At 45.7% G+C, this 16117-nt stretch overlaps 1 protein-coding gene across 1 annotated transcript in view; it reads left to right on the top strand.

Moving 5' to 3' along the window:
• Positions 1-16117, top strand: part of NDST2 (N-deacetylase and N-sulfotransferase 2) — a 687503-nt gene that overhangs the window by 543478 nt on the left and 127908 nt on the right.

Raw genomic sequence — 16117 nt, 5'->3', positions numbered from 1 at the left:
CAGAAATACCAGAGCATGCAATGGATAGCCTTTATTAATATAACCTGCGGGAGAGACCGTTACCAAAACCTGGGTACAGCAATTCAGGAATGGGTATCTCCCCGTCCCTTATAAGTTTGCCAGCTTATATACGTATTACTCTGTCAAAGCAAAATATGGAGGCATAACAGAGCAATGTAAAGTAGGATAGCCATTACTTTGTCTTACATAGAGTGTAAACTGTTTAGTTCTGTTGCAGCAGTATAGTAAATGTAAAATAAATTGCAAAAAAGGTCATATATGACAGAAAATGGAAAGTAGAACAACTACAAGAAAGAAAAAATATAAGCCATTACTGAAACTTTCCTACTTTCCTTCTCATGCCCTTCTCCATGTCTCTCTTGCCCCCCCCAAAAATAACAAAAAAATCATACACATTCTCCATTTCACACTGTCTGCATGATGTACTCGTACCTGGTTGGTTGATTGGTAACACCTCAAGCAGTGATCATGCTGGCATAGCATGCGCCTGTTTCTACTTGTTTCCACACAGCCCACATGTTAGTAATCCACAGGCATGTCTGATTCTTCTTTTTTTATTGTCTTCTGGCTATACTGGCCATGGCTGGGGGGAGGTCACTACGCCAACCTACAGCCCACTGTTCAGAATCTGGCCCACCAAGTGCTTTTTTGTGGCCTTCAGAAACTTGGCAATTCTTGTAATGCTTACAACAGGATTCTTGCTCCCCACTACGACTCGGCTATTTATAAGCTTGAGCAACCGCAAGATCAACCTAGACTTCCAGCATCACAGGGCTCGAGTTTGCAGAAAGCTGTGTCACAGTGAAGAGGCAGGAATCTCACTGTTTCTTCTGGAACTGAAGCCAGGTGAGGGGAAAGAGACTGGTGAGGGAATATAGGATGGAGGGTAAGAGAGACTGTTTGGTTGAAGGGTGGGGGCATACATGAGAGAGAGAGAGAGTGTGTGTAAGACTAGGAGAAGGCTGGAGAGGGGAAACGCACCATCATATTTTGCCAGTATTTGATGAAACAAGACATGATGGTGCTTGTTTCAGCCCTCCGAATATTACAAAGTATAAAATGTGACCCCCCCCAACAGAAAAAGATTGTATGAGCCCATCAAACAAAACTATGCACATTTTTCTTGCTATTCAATGCATCCCTATTCACTGTATAGAAATAGTAAAGGATAGAAGTTTAATTTTGTTTCCATAGGGAATGATCTTGTTTTAAAGGATCTTAGCATATTTTACACAACATTTTAAAGTAGTGGATTCCATGAGGCAGTGACAGTGCTGGCAGTATAGTGTCAGAGCACAGAACTTTGGTGTACTCTGCCAAAAGTAATCCTAATTAGCACAGCTTACTGTAAGGACAGTTTTCAAAGTTATTCATGCATATAAATTGGCTGTCTGAAAATTTACCCTCCATCAATAGAGTTAAAAGTGCATATATTGTTCCAAATTGTACATACATCTAGCTGCATTTACTGCAGGAAAATAACGTATTTTTAGTTTTACATGTGTTTATTTTTTGTACCCACAAAAAGAGCAGGTGCAAATATCCATGGGAGCTTTTTACTCATGGCGTACTTCAGAGGTAAAGCACTTTGAAAATTGTTTCATAATTTTCAGGTAAAAAGTACCTGTGGACTTTGTTCCAATGCGAGCAATTTAAAACTATCTCCATGCAAACTTACACTGTCTCCCTCACTACTGAGGGTCACTGTGTTCTTTAAAAGAAAACCCTGATGGGATTGGACAAGGACTGCTTGAGCTTTTACTTTACCTTCAAATAAATTTTAAAAGAGCTTGCGTTTTTAGCAGCTCATCTCAGATATTATTGCTGGTAGATAACATTTCATTGAATAGTGTGATTTGCACTTTTTGTTTGGTGGCACTCCAATACAAGATCATTCCATAATGTTCCGAGGTGGGAGGAATGGAAACAGTTCTTGATAAAGGATATTGAAAATCATTTTTGCATATTTTCAAACCCTGCCCTTTCTTATAAAAGAGAATAGATACTTAAATGAAGACAAATTGAATGGGAAGATTAGGTTCTTATCTTGATAATCTTATTTCTGGTAGACTGGTACAGGAGTCTTGACAAGTGGGTTCCCCACTTGCGAGTTTGTGTAGGAGGAGTTAATTTTTCTTTGACTATACTTCCTGCTCTGGTATGCACTCCAGCTCCTCCTCAGTTTGTACCAAAGCACTATTCTGCTCTTTAAATAGTGTTGAAAATCAAATCAACTTCAATATGAAACAGTTTATAAACATGGTACAAAACATGTGAGACAAAAAAAGAAACCAAGGTGGAACTAACAACCCACCTATCTTAGCACAACCTGCACTAACACTTATTGAGATCCCAGAGAGGGAGAGTGTGGCGCATTTGTTAAAGCTACAGCCTTTCCACCCTGAGGTTCTGGGTTCAAACTCACGCTGCTCCTTGTGACCCTGGGCAAGTCACTTAATCCCCCCCCATTGCCCCAGGTATATTAGATAGATTGTGATCCTACTGGAACAGACAGGGGAGAATGCTTAAGCACCTGAATAAATTCATGTAAACCATTCTGAGCTCCCCTTTTGGAGACGCTATGTCTTTCGCCCCTTGAGACAATGTACTCAGTTATATAGAAGATCATTTACATAGACTTTTACAAGGCATCCCAGAACCAGAGGTTATCATACCATGTGTAGATACTATATTTGGTAAATGGACTGATTTTATTGACCTCAAAAAGAATATAATACAAAATGAGTTACATTACACTACGATTTTACAATATTGTAGAGTAAAGAGAATTGCAAGAGGCTTGAGAATCATGAAGGAGCCTCGTCTCTTTTTGGACGATGAGTCTTTTCTTCATGATTGGTGCGCTATCTTAAATATTCATTAGATCTTATGATTTTGATAGTAGAAACAGCAAAAAAGAGGAATGACACTTAAAATTAAGGCAGAAGAGAAGATCAATCTCTTGAGAAATGAGGATGAGAATTTTGACTGCATCATAGAAGGTGTAGAAAAGAAATTAGATTCATTCAGGATTGGGATAAAAAGGTTAAAAATAATAAGATGCAATGAGATTTGGAGGATTATAGAAATGGTAGAATCTATCCCTGGAATAAAACTAAAGAGGTTCAAAAAAATAGAAAATCATCGACAGTCAAGACCCAATATCAATGGAGGCTGCAAGGACAGGACACTCGTATTTATAAACCATCAAGATCAGTTGCTCCGGAACCCATTATCCAGTCACTAATGGGACAACAATGACACCATCAACCTCAGGATTTCAAGTTAGAAAAAGAGTAAGAAGTGAATCAGGTGACATGTTTGCTTCCCCAATGACTAGCCCTACCAGATTAACGTCAAACAATAATGATATGGATCAGAAACTTTGGCTGGAGAGAGGGAGAAGAAATTTTCAACCATACAGGCAACACATGCATTATCAGGATAAATTAACAATAGGTTATCAACATCATTAAGACAAGTTCGAAGGCTCCTGAAGCAGGCTGATTTGGCCAAAACATGTGCATGTTGAGTCATTGAGTTTTTGGATGAATAAAGGACTTTTTGAGAAAGATTAAGTTCACCAGTCTTCATTGGAAATCTCCACTTCTTTCTCTACATCTTCAAATACTTCTGACAGGCAGAAATCCAAATTGAATACATATACCTGTCTGAAACAGAAGGCAGACTAAATGGAAATGTGACAGGGTGGGCCATCAAAACTTCTGTACCCTTTCAAAGATGTTGGTGGCTTTTTACCACAGCAATGTACCCAAAGGCAATCGCCAAGTTAATCCATCGGGAGATAGACACCTTAAAGACTGTCTTTCCCTACTTACCAGTGTTTGTTAAAACAAAAAGATGATCTGAAAGATGAAATTCATTTGTCACTTCTAGGTAATGGAGAAGAATTCTTTTAACATCCAGCAACTCCAACAACTTTTTTTTTTTTCTTTGAACCCATGGCCTGGAATGCAGGAAGCCATTATTTCTGATTAACATGGAAGGCCAGGGGGTCACGTGATGAGGCTTAGCTGAGCGGAGGCTTCCAGCCCGAGCTCCGTTCCCTTCCAGCCCTTCCAGCCTTTTTTAAAAGTGCTTACCTCGTGGCCGGGTTTCTATCTTGGTCTCCGGGACAAGCTGAGATCTCGCAGCGCACGGTGGTAGCGCGAACTTGCCTCGGGGATAGCGTCGGGTCCTGGGACATGCCCTCGAAGACTCCGCGGCCCGTTAAACTGCGACAGACCACGCTCCCCTCAAATATGGCGGCCGCCAGCGCGTCTCCAAAAACCACCGTCGCGCTGCAGGAGGAGACAATCAGGGAGCTGACTCGGTATTTGTCGGCCCTAATTGATGATAAATTCGCTCGTTTCCAAGCGGCGGTGGACGAGATGAAGGACTGTGTCGAGCGCCAGGGGTCCCAGATCACCCAACTAGAGCAACGGGTTTCGGCCCGGGAAGATGAGGCGGGGCTGACTGAGACGCGGGTCCGAGATCTGGAGGCCACCTGCAAGTTGCTCCACTCCCGTCTGGAAGACCAGGAGAACAGGGGGCGGCGAAATAACCTGCGGCTCATTGGCCTCCCTGAGCGGGTCAAGGACACGGAGCTGAGAGACCTCATGGAAAAATGGCTGCCTGAACAGGTGGGCTGGCACCCTGAAGCAGGAGGCTGTGTGATTGAGCGGGTGCATCGCATTGGGACGTCGAGAGGGGATGAGGCGCGCCCTAGACTGGTGATTGCCCGATACCTGAATGCAGCTGTTAAGGACCGTATTTTGGCGATGTTCCGCAGATCTGGGACTTTGGCCTATGAAGGGGCGAAGCTCCTGCTCTTCAATGACTACTCGGCTGATGTGGCGGGAAGACGGAAGGCCTTGGCTCCCTACTGCACGGAGCTCCGGAACCGTGGTATGAAATTTGCTGTCCTCTTTCCAGCCAGGGTCCGGATTCATACATCTGATGGGACCCGTCTGTGCGAGAACAAGGAGGAACTGCAGGCCTTTTTGGCGGAGCGTCGAGGAGAGGCTGCGTCCTAAGTTGTCTGGTCCTGCCATACCAGGTCCTTGCTGCCCCTGACTCCCCAAGGCTCATATGGGTTCCCTCTGTGGATTGGGGGAGTGGGGTGGGGCCATTTGTGACTCTTGGTGCCGAGGGGTGGCCCCTAGGGGGGCTCCCTTGGCCTCTGGCTGACTGCCATGTCCCGGTACATTTTGGGCCTGTCGTTCTTTGGTGCCTGGACCATGTTCTCCCCCTGAAATGGATGGCGGACTTTGTGTCGCCCGCAATGCTGGTTTATACTGTTTTCTGGGGGGGGGGAGCTCTGTTTGTGTATTTGTTTGTCTGTTTATTTGCCTGCACAGGTTGGGGATATTAATGACTCTATATGTATGCCTGACTTTGGAGTGGAGGCACCTCATTTGAGGGCGGCTCACCTTCCTGGGAGTGCTGGAGTCCTGATCTGAACTGGGCTGTTATTATGGTTGTTCTCTGAAGGTTTTGGGATTTACACTGCATTTCTTATGTTTTTTGCACTGTTCATTGTTTCTCTGTTCTTTGTGGATGGGCTGGAGGGGGGCGGGGGAGGGCTATATGGGGATGTTTTTTACCTTTTGGTTTTGGGGGTTGTGGGTGATGGGAGGGAGGGCGAGCCTGTCGGGGGGTAGGGGATGGGATGGTTGCATTGTTGTAGTGAAGGGGGAGGGAAACAGGGTGCGGGCTGTGCGGCTGGGGGGGTTTGAGTGGGGGTTGTTTGTGTGTTGGTTGTGGGGACTGTTTGTGGGGTGTGGTTGGCAGGGAGGGGGGAGGGGGAGGCGGGGTTGTGAGTACTCTTTTCTCCATGGGATCCTCCAGACTTGGCAGGGGAGGGTTGTGGTGGTCCGATGGGGGATCTGGAGGGCTTCCCTGCTGCACTCCCCGGGCTTTTCCATGGTGGGGAGGTGGGGGGTGGGTAGGAGTGGATGGGTGGGGGTTGCATTCTGGGGGGGCTGGGGGTTGGTCTGGCCTTGGAGGGGGGTGGGTTGGGTTAGGGGGTGGGTATCCCCTGGCGACGGGGAGTCTTTCTCTTCTTTCCTTTTTTCCGGAGGGCTATGCTGGGAGGCTCTTTGGGAATATGAGACCCTATGTATTTCTTTCTTGTTTCTAGGTAGCTCCCATGGATATGGCTGATCTGACTTATATAACTCTTAATGTGGATGGTCTCCACTCTCCCATCAAACGTAAGAAGGTGCTGTCTTTCCTGAGGAGGGAAAGGGTGTCAGTGGCTTTCCTCCAGGAGACCCACCTTACCTCTAGTGAACACTCCAAGTTGGTCAGGGATTGGGTGGGAGAGGCGGTGTACTCTTCTTATAACTCCAGACAGCGTGGGGTCGCGATCCTTATCAATAAAGCGGTGGTGGCAGTTACGCATAAGACCATTGTGGATCCCCAGGGCCGTTTTGTCCTTTGGGCTGGCACCCTACAGGATCGTTCGGTGCTCTTGTGCAACGTTTATGGCCCTAATGTGTATGATCACTCTTTCTTTTCCGCTGTGCTTGCTCATATTTTGGCCTTGCCTAATTACGAGCTCATCCTGGCGGGGGATTTCAACATCACTAGCGATCCCACCCTAGACTGCAGACCTCCGAGGGCGGTGCGGGGAGACAACGAGCGCATTGGCGTAAATTTTTTGATGAGCGAGCTGGGACTGGTAGATGTATAGAGAACTCTCCATCCTGGGGAAGTGGATTTTACGTTTTACTCCGCAGTGCATCATACCCACTCCAGGTTGGATTACATCTTGATGCCGTCGCAGGCCATTGGTAGGGTGGTACGTACTCATATCCTCGATGTGCCCTTCAGCGATCACGCGGCGGTCTCCCTCACTTTGCACTGGCAGGGTCCTGTCCATGACCGTATATGGCGCTTGAACCCTTCACTTTATTTAGATAAAACATTTCATGCCTATCTTGAAACGGAATGGGATTTTTACTGTCAAACCAATGGTGGAGGAGAGGTCTCTGATACCATCTTCTGGGAAGCTGCTAAGGCCTTTCTTCGGGGTCGAATTATCGCCTATACGGTGGCACAACGTCGGAAACGCGACGCAGTTTTAGTGTCTCTCACTCGTCAATTACGTTTGTGTAGGAGTGCCTTGCATGCTGCACCTTCGGAGGCCGGTAGGGCGGAATATTTGAGCCTGCGTAAACAAATTGATGTCATTTTTACTGAAAGAGCTATGTCCCATATTGACGTCTACAAGTTCCGGTTGTATCAATGGGGAAATAAGGCGGGCAAATTATTGGCCAATCTGGTGCGCCCTTTTCGTAAGGCTACTCGTATCTCTCGCATAAGGGCGAGCGCTAGCATGGTTTACTTAGGGGAGGCTGAGATTCAAGACCAATTTGTTCGTTTTTATCAGGATCTCTACGGCCCGGGCCCTTATGATCTGGAGGCGCGTGACACTTTTTTTCGGGACCTTGTGTTACCTCGAGTATCGGACCAGCAGTTAAGTCTGCTGAATGCCCCTATTTCGTGTGATGAGATTACAACTGCGGTGGGGGCGTTGAAACTTGCGAAGGCTCCTGGACCGGATGGTATGGGGCCAGAATTCTATAAGATTCTGAAATTTAAAGTGGGACCGGCATTGGCGGCCATGTACGCTGACATGCAGAATACGGGACGGGTTCTCCCTGCTCAGAACCATGCCCATGTGGTGGTCCTACCGAAGCCTGGAAAGGATCCGGAATTGGTGGGCTCGTACCGGCCGATCTCCCTTTTGAACCAGGACATGAAACTCCTTACGGCAATTCTGGCGCGCCGATTGGCTCAAGTGATTCCTCACTTAGTTCATGCTGACCAGGTGGGCTTTGTCCCGGGTCGATTTGCCTCTGCCAATATCTTGCGGGCGATGGTAGCCCTTGGGGAGGGCAGGACTCGCACAGGGGATGATCTATTGGCTAGCTTGGATGCGGAAAAGGCCTTCGATAAGGTGACTTGGCCTTATCTTTTCTGGGTTGTGCAGCAATTCGGTATTTCTGGGGCCTTCCATCAGTGGATTACTTATCTCTATGCGTCTCCTACGGCCCAGTTGCTTATCAATAAGTGTCGTACGCAGTCCTTCTCGTTGTATAGGGGTACGCGGCAGGGCTGCCCACTGTCTCCGCTTTTGTTTATCCTATCTTTGGAGCCTCTGGCCCAAAAGATTAGGACCTGTTCAGATATTTCGGGCATCCGGGTGGGCGCTGAGGAGTGTAAGGTCTCTCTTTTTGCAGACGATATGTTGATCTTTGTGAGTAGGGCGCGGGAATCGATTCCCTGTCTGACTGCCCTTATTGGGCAGTTTGGGGCATTCTCGGGACTTTGCATTAATTTTAGTAAGTCAGAGGCCCTTCCAGTCTCCTCCCCGTGCGCCTCGCGCTCTGATCCTGGATTTCCATTCCGTTGGGCTGCGGGGGAACTCAAATACCTGGGTATTTTCCTCGGAGCAGACTGGTCCACGGTGTATCGCCGGAACATATCTGATCGCTTGAAAACATTGCAAGACTCATGTGTGCGATGGGGTGAGCTGCCTCTCTCTTTGTGCGGCAGAATTGCTTTGGTGAAGATGGTGCTGCTCCCCAAACTTCTTTATCCTTTGCAGATGATCCCTATCTGGATTAAGGCGGTGGATGAACGTCTATATCGATCTACTATTGGCTCCTTTATTTGGCATAATCGGAGGGCAAGAATTAGTTGGCGGAAGCTTACTCTGAGTAGGGAGGGGGGGGGCTGGCTTTACCAGATCTACGCTTGTACAATGTCGCCGCTCTGATGAGATGGGTCCATGAGCTTTTTACGGAGGTTCCTCGTTTTGCCCCAGGGGGGCTGTTCGATTCCTGGACGACACCTTATAGAGCTTTTGCTTGTTTGACTTGCCCTCGGTGGAGGCTCCCTCGCTTGGGTCTTGCTTCGGTCTGGTTCCTTCCCCTTTGTAGGGCACTGCGGTGGTGGAGGCATAGGATTGGGCAGGGACAGGGCAACTGGGCTCTTCAACTGATCAGCCACAATCCTGATTTTCCCCCGGGGGTGGGTCCCACAGCGGGAGTGGAGACGCGATTCGGCCCCTGTTTCTGTCTGGGTCACGTGTCTGCGCTGAGCTCTGATCCTTTTGTTTTTCCCTCCTTTGACACCCTACGTATTAAGTGGGACTTGCCGCGCATGCCCTTTTTCGCTTACCTCCAGTTGCGGCATTTTTACATGGCTAGCCTTCGGCGCACTCCTGGGGGTGGCTCTTTTTTACGGGTGGACCTGATTTTCTTGTCCGTACCTCCGGCTCACAATTCCTTATCCTTTTGGTATCGGACGGCAAGGGCGGAGAGGGCAAATACTTTGCTGCCTGACCTGGCTGCTCGATGGTCTGGAGACTTGGGGGAGGAGGTCACGTCGGGGGAGCTTCAAGCTTGCTTCTCCGAGGTTACTTCGGGGGCCCGCAGTGTACAGCTCCAGGAACTTCAGTTCAAACTGCTCCATCGTACCTTTTTTACCCGGCTTCGGGGTCTGCAGGCGGGTTTGTGGGATTCAGCGGATTGCACGAAATGTGAGCGTGCGTCGGGGACACTGTTGCACATGATCATTGAATGTTCGTCCCTGGGTGTTTTCTGGAATGGGGTCTTGGACTTTCTTGTTCAGATCTTGGGGGTGCCAGTCCAATGGTCTTATCGAATTTTGGTTTTGGGCCATGGGGTGGAGTTCTTGGATCAGGGCTTCACTGCTGCTCAGTGGCGATTTGTCTATGTCGCTCTCCTGGTTGCCAAGCGGGGGGTCCTTAGCAAATGGATCGATGTGGAACCACCGGTATTAGTGGGGTGGCATCGGGCCTTGAGGGAGGTGGCACATTGGGAGCTGAGGGGTATACGGGGACAGCCGGGGGGGCAGACCCTGTTGTATCAGTCTATTTGGGAGCGGGCTCTTGCTGAGCTTCCTGCGCTTGCTGCTCCCGTTTGAGGCTGTTCCTCCTTTCCTTTCTTTTCTTTCCTTTCTTCTCTTTTCTTTTCTTTCCTTTTTCTTCTTTCTGCCTTTTCTTACTACCTTTTTTCCTTTCTTTCTCCATTCTCCGGTCGCTGGGGGGGGGGTAGCAGGGTGGTTTTGGGGCTGATTTGGGGGGGGGCGGGGGGGATTCTTCTTTGGGAAAACGAAGGAGGTATGCGGCCAGCCTGGTTCTTCTTACGGGTTGTTTGGTGGGTGTTGGGTCTTGTGGGTCCTGGCTGATATTGGGGAGTTTAGAGGGGGGGGGGGCTTGCTGTTCATTTTGTGTGCCTGGATGATTCAGTCCCTCTCTCCTATATATATCCTTCCTTTCTTCCTGGCCTTTAGGCCTTTTGCATTGTGTACCGTTTTCTCCCATTGTATTTTATACTTTGTACCTGGCACCTTGTACCTGATTATTGTTCGGTTGTATTTCCATTGCTTGATTGTTTGTCGATATGCTCCTTCCTAATAAACACGTTTTAAACCAAAAAAAAAACATGGAAGGCCAACATCACCTTCGTCAAAGACGAGGAAACTGTATGGAGTGTAACCCCGGCCTCTGTAAGTTTTAGGAAGGTTTTAACGGAAATTTCAGCAGTTGGAACCCAAGCACTGTACCGGGTAGAGCTTTGGATTCTTGCCCAGAAATAGCTAAGAAGAAAAAAATTTAAATTGAATCAGGTTGAGCAGACTGGATGGACCATTCGAGTCTTTATCTGCCGTCATCTACTATGTTACTATGGCTCTCTGCATGAGAGCACTTGTAATTCTGAGACTCTTTGCGCCAAGGTAATATTCACTAAGAAAGCCATTTTTATGGTCGGATCCATCAGAGAAGCTTCTTGTAAAGGCTCATATGGGGCCTTAGTGAGACTATGCAAAACCATGGTAAGGTACCACCTGGAAAAGGTTACCGCACAGGGGATGCAGCCACAGCACCCCCTTCAAGAATTTGGCTACATCTGAATAAGAAGTTAAAGAAACTATCCATTTGATCCTTAAAGCAGGATAACGCTGTTACCTGCACTTTGAGGGAACCAACCACCAGACCAAGGGGAGATCCAGGAAACTACAGACTGGTGAGTCTGACCTCGGTACTGGGAAAGATGGTAGAGGCACTGATAAAAGACCGCATCATTGATCACTATTTAACATCTTTTTATCCCCTTTACTCAGTCTTAGTCAATCCATAGGTTTCACGGCGTACGCCTATGCCGACGATATCCAACTGATTCATTCTGTCAATCCGGAAAATTCCAACGAAATAATTCAAATTAATCAAAAATTAGAAAAAATTAAAAATTGGCTTACACAGAACATGCTTGCATTAAACGTATTCAAAACTAAGGCCTTACTCTTTCCATCTAAACAGGGCTTAAAGCTTTCTATCCCATTTTCAATTGATAACACAACAATTGAACTTGTCACATCACTCAAGATATTAGGAGTAACAATTGACGACAAACTCTCTTATCAAGAGCATATTAACAATATAGTTAAAAATTGCTTTTATCGTCTACGTTTAATTCGCTCAATGTCGAAATATTTGGAACCAAAATCCCTAAATATTTTAATACATTCCCTTATAATATCCAAACTAGATTACTGTAATTCACTTCTAATGAATATTACCCACAAGGATCAAAGACGCCTACAAATAATACAAAATATCGCAATCAAAATAATCCACCAAGGGAAGAAATATGATCATGTAACTCCCTATTTGATAGAATCTCATTGGTTACCCATTAATCAACGAATAACATATAAAATAGCATTATTAGTATTTAAAACAATATCTACTAATGAACCACAGTTTATAGATCGACTCTTAATTCCTCATACTTCAAATCGTTCACTTCGGTCTAATACACAAGGGCTACTAATGGTCCCCTCACTGAAAATAATAGGAACTAGACGCCATGACATCTTCTCAGTCATGGCTCCTCTTATATGGAATACTCTTCCCCTATATATTAGAGAAATCAAAGATCTTAACTCATTTAAAACTGATCTAAAAACATTTCTCTTCAAAGCCTCATTTAATCTTTAGTACAACTTTTTGTGAAGATCTAAACTGTCAATATCTCTTCACACATCCTACCCCAGCCTAAACGTTATACCCTACCCATCACATACCCCTTTTCTTCCCTTTGGGAAACATCAATTTGTAACTTTTTCTCCCTAATGTCCTTTCCTATATGTATCTAAGTACGTCTGTATTGTCAGTTTGTTGCAGCCCCTTGAAATTTTTAATGTAAAATAACTTGTTTTATTGTTCTATGCTAAAAAATTTTTAATATGTAATTCGCTTAGTCTTAATAAGCGAACCATTAAATTCAAAATAAACTTGAAACTTGAAAACTTGATCACCTTGACGGACACAATCTGATGAGGACCAGTCAGCACGGCTTCAGCAAAGGACGATCTTGCTTGATGAACTTGCTGCACTTCTTCAAGGGAGTCAACAGGCAGATAGACAAGGGTGACCCAGTTGACATTATATATCTGGATTTTCAGAAGGCATTCGACAAGGTTCCGCATGAATGACTTCTTCGGAAAATTGAGAGCCATGGAATAGAGGGTGAAATACTCACATGGATTAAAAACTGGCTAGCGGATAAGAAACAGAGATTGGGGGTAAATGGACAATACTTGGACTGGAACAGCGTCACCAGTGGGGGGGCTGCAGGGCTCAGTGCTTGGACCCGTGCTCTTCAACATATTCATAAATGATCTGGAAATGGGTACGACAAGTGAGGTGATTAAATTAGCGGACGATATGAAGTTATCAGAGTAGTGAAATCGCAGGGGGATTGTGAAGATCTGCAAAGCGACATAACCATACTCGAGAAATGGGCAGCAACATGACAAATGAGGTTCAACGTGGATAAGTGTAAGGTAATGCATGTTGGTATCAAAAATCCCAAACATGAATACAAAGTGTCTGGGGCGATACTTGGAGAGACCCCCCAGGAAAGAGACTTGGGAGTACTGGTTGACAAGTCGATGAAGCTGTCTGCACAATGTGCGGCGGTGGAGAAAAGGGCGAACAATGCTAAGAATGGTTAAGAAGAGAATCACAAACAGATCGGAGAAGTTTATTATGCTGCTGTACTGGTCCATGGTACTCCCTCACTCGGAATACTGCGTCCAGCACTGGTCGCCGTACATGAAGAATGACACGGTATTACTCGAAAGGGTCCTGAGAAGAGCGACTAAGATGGTTAAGGGGCTGGAGGAGTTGCAATACAGTGAAAGATTAGAAAAACTGAGCCTTTTCTCCCTCAAACAGAGGAGATTGAGAGGGGACATGATAAAAACATTCAAGGTACTGAAGGGAATAGACTTAGTAGATAAGGACAGGTTGTTCACCCTCTCCAAGGTAGAGAGAATGAGAGGGCACTGTCTAAAGTTAAAATGGGATAGATTCCGTACAAACGTAAGGAAGTTCTTCTTTACCCAGAGAGTGATAGAGAACTGGAATGCTCTTCTGGAGTCTATTATAAGGGAAAACATCCTCCAGAGATTCAAGACAAGGTTGGACAAGTTCCTGCTGAACCAGAACGAACGCAGGTAGGGCTGGTCTCGGTTAGGGCACCGGTCTTTGATCTGGGGGCCGCTGTGTGAGCGAACTTCTGGGCACGATTGGCCACTGGTCTGACCCAGCAGCGGCAATTCTTATGTTCTTATGACTTTTCTCAAGATCCGCTTGCAGGAATGCTAGGACTTCGGCCATTGGGGCTCTTAATGGTTCCATCTGCTCCTCTGCAAACCAGCACTGGAACATGACTTAGAGCATAGGAGAGCCGCTATTACCACCTTTGAGCTGCCCTTTTTGTTCAAGGCCTTGTGCTCAAGAGCCATGCTGTAAGCCCAAAGCATTCTGGGTCTTCTAGAACAACTGGACCCTGTGAGAGAAGATATGGTTGAAGAAGCAGTCTGGGACACTTGTCTCTCTATAATCGAATTAGATGCATTTACCAGGGCAAACGTGACCAATTTGGGGCAATCAGGATTACTCATTGGAGGAAAGAAGAGAAGTGCCTAAACCTCTGTGTGTAGAGTTTGCTGACATATACAGTCTTGGTAGTGCTTAACCTCAATCCTTTCAATCTCTTTACCTTGCTATGGCCTCCAAAACCATACATGCCAAACTGTGCAAGACCTACAGTCCTTCTCTTTTCCCTATTTTTCTGACTGACTGAAGTTGGTCAGATTCATGTGACAATACCTACCTCTAATGAAATCATTTTGCTTTGGATCCCGTACACTTCTCCCTCCGTATTCGCGGTGGATGCGGGCAGAACATAGCCGCGAATATGGAAAAACCGTGAATAACTTTTTATATGTTATTCGCAGTTTTTTGTAACAGCCAGCGTTTTTACTATTGAAACCGCGAATAACTTTTCAACTGTTATTCGCAGTTTTTGGAAACAGACACTATTATTACTATTGAAATTCACAATTTGGGGGAAATAACAATATTTATTGCATAACAATACAGTAGTGTACAGTAATAATCTCAACAGGGTAAAAAAAAAAAAGGTCAATACTGGTTTCTCAAGAAGGAAAAAAAAGTTTAATACTGAGAGTTCAATACTAGAATACCTGTACTGTATACAATACATTACTAAAAAATACTCAGGCAGTGTCTTCATCGTCATCGTCCTGTACAAGTACTGCAGGAAGAGGAGACAAAGAGGATAAGTGAGCACCAGGGGCCTCCTCAGGCAGTGGGAAGTGGGTATTCAGTAGGAGGAAGACGAAGGGGATGCCTCCTCATAAGTGGAAGAGGTGGATTGCGAGGCAGTGGATGGAGAGGCATCTAGGTATCTTTTAGAAATACATTGTGATTTCCATCTGGCTCTTCTGCTTCATCATTTCTTTATATATATTTTTGTATATAGAAATCGCTGCTTCTGCTAACTCCTTCATCTTTAACGCACGTATCATGGATGGGTCGATGTCATAGAAAAAGTCAATAGCACCATTGAACCTGCATATGCCCTCTGCAATATTATCCAGTGTACACTTGTCTTCTAGCACTTCTTCTTCTACTCCTCCTTCCTCCTCTTCGTCTGGTATTGCCTCTCCTTCATGAGCAGTCAGGTCAATGAGATCATCTTCCGTTAGTTCATTTGCTCTGGTGTCTATTAAGTCTTGAATATCCTCCATATCCATATCTTCAAAGCCTTCCCCACCTACCTACTTTGCAAAGTCAATGATGTCTTCCATAATTTATTGGCCTGGCTCTGTGATATTGACAGTGTTATCCCTTTTTACACATTCAGGCCAAAGATTCTTCCAGCACAAGTTCACTCTCTGACTTGACAGCTTTCACCACTCTTTCAATAATATTGATGGCATCGGCAATAGTGAAGTCCTTCCAATTTTTCATAATGTTCTCCAAGTTGGGGCCTTCATCCAAAGCATGGACAATCCTCTCCAATGAATACCGTGTGCGTTGAATGTCCTTATTACCCCCTGGTCGAGAGGCTGGATGAGAGATGTTGTGTTGGGGGGCATATAGACGATCTCAACATCCTCAATGTGGAACTCATGTGTGTCTGGATGTCCAGGGACATTGTCCAATATCAACAGAACCTTGAATTCCATTCCTTTATTGGCCAGGTATTTTCTTACTTCTGGCAAAAAAAACACTGATGAAACCACTCTAGGAACTCTGCTTGTCCAAGCCTTCTTGTTGCTCATCCAGTAAACAGGCAGCTGGAACTTATCGTTTACCTTCAAGACTCAGGGGTTTGCAGCTTTATAAATCAGTGTTGGCTTTATCATATGGCCTACAGCATTTGCACAAAGCAGTTTGGTTAATCTATCCCTTGCAGCCTTGAAACCTGGTGCTCACTTATCCTCTTTGCTAATGAAAGTCCTCTCTAGCATTTTCTTCCAAAAGAAAGCAGTTCCATCAGCACTGAATGCTTGCAGCTGTCTCTTGGTTGGCAGATGCTGTTTCTCCTGTCACTCTCACATTACGCAGGCCATACCTGTGATGGAATTTATCAAACCACCCTTTACTGGCCAGAACGTCAATGGATTGCGACATTCCACCTTCCCTGCTCTTCAAGTTATCATACAAAGACTTTGCCTT

This window comes from Geotrypetes seraphini, chromosome 4 (genome assembly GCF_902459505.1).
Source record: "Geotrypetes seraphini chromosome 4, aGeoSer1.1, whole genome shotgun sequence".
NCBI lineage: Eukaryota > Metazoa > Chordata > Amphibia > Gymnophiona > Dermophiidae > Geotrypetes > Geotrypetes seraphini.
The sequence above is the reverse complement of the archived record's forward strand: the minus strand, read 5'-3'. Positions and strand labels throughout refer to the sequence as shown.